This window comes from Ornithorhynchus anatinus, chromosome 4, assembly GCF_004115215.2.
Source record: "Ornithorhynchus anatinus isolate Pmale09 chromosome 4, mOrnAna1.pri.v4, whole genome shotgun sequence".
In the NCBI taxonomy this organism is placed as follows: Eukaryota; Metazoa; Chordata; class Mammalia; order Monotremata; family Ornithorhynchidae; genus Ornithorhynchus; species Ornithorhynchus anatinus.
The window spans coordinates 48,614,944-48,619,747 of record NC_041731.1 but is presented as its reverse complement, the minus strand read 5'-3'; the positions used below and the strand labels follow the sequence as shown (position 1 = coordinate 48,619,747).

At 43.1% G+C, this 4,804-nt stretch overlaps 1 non-coding gene across 1 annotated transcript; it reads left to right on the top strand.

Annotated features, from left to right (window-relative positions):
* The first annotated feature begins 4,203 nt into the window (after positions 1 to 4,203).
* On the top strand, positions 4,204 to 4,341 carry LOC114811561. Its single transcript, XR_003759257.1, has one exon. It is a non-coding gene; the product is annotated as a small nucleolar RNA SNORA7 (small nucleolar RNA).
* Positions 4,342 to 4,804: the final 463 nt, after the last annotated feature.

Below are 4,804 nucleotides of genomic sequence, written 5' to 3'. Positions count from 1 at the left end.
AGAGGGTGTGGGGGATGAGAATTTAGCCTGGATAGACTTTCTGGAGATAGACTGTGTTTGTCCTGTAGCCTGGAAGCTCATTGTGGGCAAGGAACATATCTACCAACTTGGTTGTATTGTTATATTGTACGCTCCCAAGCGCTTAGTACAATGCTCTGAACACAGTATGCATTCAATAAATACTATTGATTGGCTGATTAGTTAATTTACTCATATAACCTTTGTAGAGCTTTGAAGATGGGGAGAGTGTTAGTGTGTCAAATATGAAGGGGGAGATAGTTCTCCATCACACTAGATGCTCTTAACACTTTGTTAATCAGGATTGCAAGTATTTCCCTTCAAAGAGTTGGTCCATCTTAAAACTAAATATTAAATCGTAATTAGAAACATTTTTACCAATTCCTTTTTCCTTGGTCAATTGTCCTCATCCATCTACCAGACTTCATTTTGGAGCTATTAATAGACACAATAAAATCAAACCTATTTTAGATTGAGAATAAAATTTCTGGGGATCTTACAAAGGATTTGGAAGTCTCATCTCAGTTCTGCATCTAACAATAGTTTTCCTTTCAGGAAAGTGAAGTACAAAAATACAAAATCCTGAAATGCCTCATAGAATTGCCAGATGATATTTAATTGGAAACACAGAAAATGATGGCTGGCAATCCAATCAAGAAAATAACATCTTGGGCCAAGTTTCTGGATAAATGGATTATATGCTGAATTTAATAAAGTGAAGACAAATTGAAGAGGAGCCTGAAAAAACAAAACCAGAAACAGAATGCCTGCTTAGCAGATGTGTCAGAGCATTTGAATTGAAATAGAGAGAGGCTCTTTTCAAACCAAGAAGTAAAATATATAAACTTTAACAGCATAACAGTCTCTTTGTAACAGCCTGACAAAAACCACTCTTCTGAAACTTCTCCTTTAAGAGACATCTATTTCCCCTCTGCTCTGGATCCAGGTGATCTCCTAGGCAGGGAGTATGCCTTCTTCTACTCCTTCTGCATCACCCTGACTTACTCCCTTTATTCATCACCCACTTCCAGCTCCACAGTGCTTATGTCCATATTTGTTATTTATTTATATTAATGTCTGTCTCCCCATCTGGACTGTGAGCTCATTGTGGGCTGGAGATGAGTCTGTTATACTGTCATATTGTATTCTCCCAAGCACTTAATATAGTGTTCTGCACACAGTAAGCGCTTAGTAAATACAGTTGACTGCCTTTCTGGCTCCTGCCACCTGCCCTTTCCAGGTGACATTCTCCTCTCCCTGACTCCTGACTCCTTCTGGGTCTCCTTCCCACCAATTTGGTTTTATAGAAACCATGGCTTCAACATTAGATGCAATGTACTTTTTTTATGGTATTTGTTTAACACTTGCTATGTGCCAGGCCCTGTACTAAGGGCTTGGGTAGATAGAACCTAATCAGTTTGGATATAGTCTATGTCCCACATGGGGCTAATAGTCTTATTTCCCATTATACAGATGAGGGAGCAGAGGCACAGAGAAGTTCGGTAACTGGCCCAAGATCACACAGCAGACAAGTGGCAGAGCTGGGATTTGAACCCAGTTCCTTCTATCAGGCCCACTATCCACTAGGCCACACTGCATCACATCCTGCCTCACACAAATGTGATGTAAAGTGAAATAATATAATTCACTTACTTCCCACAAATATAATTATTCGATAGGATTCTGTCTTCCATTTTGCAGAAAATTGTGATGCTTTTAAGTTCAGAATTTGGAGTAGCAGTTTCACCAATATCTAGCCATCTATGAGATCAGCCTGGTGCACAGCAATGAACAATGGAGTGATTCTCTTCGTCTATCAAACAGTAGCTTTTATTAAATCCCTCCTATGTGCAGAACTCGATAGTACTAACGACTTGGGTGAAAGCAGTATAATTACAAGGCACTGAAATAATAATAAAAGTAGTAGCATTAATAACAGTCAATCAATCAATGGTACTTATTGAGCACTTGCTCTTTGCAGAGCACTTTACTAAGTACTGGGGAAGGTATATTGCAACAGAGTTGGTAGACACATTCCCTGCCCATAGAGAGCTTACTTTCCAGAGGGGGAGACAGACATTAAAATCAATTATGGATATATTTCACATAAGTATTGGGGAGGCTAAGTGAAGGGTGAGTATCAAGCACTTAAAGGTTACCAATCCAAATGCAGAGGGAACCAGAAGGGGTGGGGAGTGGGGGAAATGAGAGCTTAGTTATGGAAGCCATCTTGGAGGAAATGTGACCTTAAGAAGATTTCTGAAGTGGTGAGAGTGGTGGCCTACCGTGTACGAGGTGGGAGAAAGTTCCAGGCCAGGGGAAGGACACGTGCAAGGGATGCACAGTGAGATAGATGAGCTTGAGGTACAGAGAGTAAGTGGGCATTAGAGGCCTGAAATGTAGGATATCAACGGTGTAAGGTAGAAGGGGGAGAGCTAGCTGATTGAGGGCTTTAAAGCCAATGCCTCATCATCATCAATGCTATTTATTGAGAACTTGCATGTACAGAGCACTATACTAAGCACTTGGGAGAGTGCAATTCAGTAATTAGACACAATTCCTACCCTCAAGGAGTTTCTCTGTACACAGTAGGTACTCTAAAACACTGGTAACTGACAACTAAAAAAGTCAGCCTCTCTCCCCCATCAATCAACCAATCAACTGTCTTTATTGAGTGCTTCCTATGTGCAGAGCACAGTACTAAGTGCTTGGGAGAATACAATACAGCTGACTTGGTCGCCACATTCCCACAGTCAAGCACACACTTTCACCTCTCAGGGTCACACCCTGGAGAGTTTCCAGTACTCTACCAGTCTCGAATATAGGAGGGAAAGTCGTTAGAGGCATAGCCATTTCATTCCTAACTTAGGCAGTGGCTGGTGAGTAGAAGGCAATTGGCTACAAGTCAAAACTCACTTGTGCTGGGCAGCAGCAGCATGGGAGAGAGTCGAGGGCGAAGACTGAGGTTTACTGCACGGAAGGAAGCAATGGCAAACCACTTCTGTGTTTTTACCAAGAAAACTCTATGGATACACTACCAGAGCGATTGCAGATGGAGATGGGGCGGTCTGGGAGAGATAAGTCCATCACTTCGGTATGGGTCGGACTTGACAACATAAGACAACAAGAACACACTTTAACAGTCAGCAGTGGCTCCAGTTTGCCTGTCCTGGGCCAGAAATAGAGCCACAACCACTTGATTGATGACAGTGAAAATGACAGTGACCAACTGGGTTCAGATCAAAAAGCAGCAAGGAAACTGTGCAATTCTGTGGGGTTTGAGCAAACACTGGAATGGCTTCAATCTATCAGTGACATTTATTGAGTGCAGAGCCCTGTAGAAGCATTTGAGCAAGTACAATAAAATAGAATTGATAGCAGGATCCCTGCCTTCAAGAAGCTTACAGCCTAAAGGAGGATCTCTTATAACCTACTCTACCCATGTCCTTTGCCCCAAAGATGGTCCAGCTTTCTGGGTGGATGAAGAATGAGTCACTTGTAAGCCTCGTTCCCACAGAGTTACAGGACCAGAGACCAGTGAAACCCAGGCCAGAAGAAAGAGCAGGAAAAAAACAGTGGGAGTAGAAAGAGGGTGTTGACCTTTCATCTTTCATCTTCCTTTCATCTTCCTTCCCCCCTTTTCCTTCTTCCCTTAGCCAATCCATTCCTCCTCATTAATAATAATGAACAATAATTATGTATTTGTTAACCACTTACTATGCATCAAGCACTGTTCTAAGTGCTGGGGTAGATACAAGTTAATCAGGTCAGACACAGTCCTTGTCCCTCATGGGATTCACAGTCCAAGTAGGAGGGAGAATTGGTATTAAATCAACACTTTATAGTTCATTCATTCATTCAATCATATTTGTTAAGTACTCACTGTGTGCAGAGCACTATACTAAGCGCTTGGGAAAGTACAATACAACAATAAACAATGACATTCCCTGCCCACAGCGAGCTCACAATCCTGAGGTGGGGTAGATAAACATAAATACAAATAAATAAAATTAGAGATATATACATAAGTGCTGTGGGGCTGGGAGCTGGGGGAAGAGCAAGGGGAAACTGAGGTCTTCTTGTGAGACAGCAGGGAAGAGTGGAGAAATAGGCAAGGGAATCAACGACCCCTTCTCAGGGGATCAAAGGCATTGGGGGATTCCAGTTCAGTACCAGAGTAATTGTCTCCTCTCAGGATCGCACCTGGAGAGTTTCCAGTACACTACCAGTCTCGGCTATGGGTGGGAGAGTCAAGCAGAGGCCTGTCCATTCCATTCCTAGCTTGGGCAGTGGCTAGCAACTGGAAGGCAATCTGCTACAAGTCAAAACTCACCCATGCTGGGCAGAAGTGGCATGGGAGAGATTGGAGGGCAGAGACTCAAGTTTACTGCGTGGAAGTGGTAATGGCAAACCACTTCTGTATTTTTACCAAGAAAACTCTGTGGATACACTACCAGAATGATTGCAAATGGAGAGTGAGGTGTTCTGGGAGAAATGTGTCCGTGGTGTTGCTATGGGTCGGAAAAGACTCGATGTCATAAGACAAGGCAAAACCAGAGTAATTGGAATCCCTGCAGTCACCCCAAAACTGAACTACCAATTTGTAGTCATACAAAGCTCTTCCTTCCCTGAGAAGCAGCGTGGCTCAGTGGAAAGGTCTTCCTTCCCTGAGAAGCAGTATGGCTCAATGGAAAGAGCCCGGGCTTGGGAGTCAGAGGTCACGGGTTCTAATCACTGCTCCGCCACTTGCCACCTGTGTGTCTTTGGGCAAGTCACTTCACTTCTC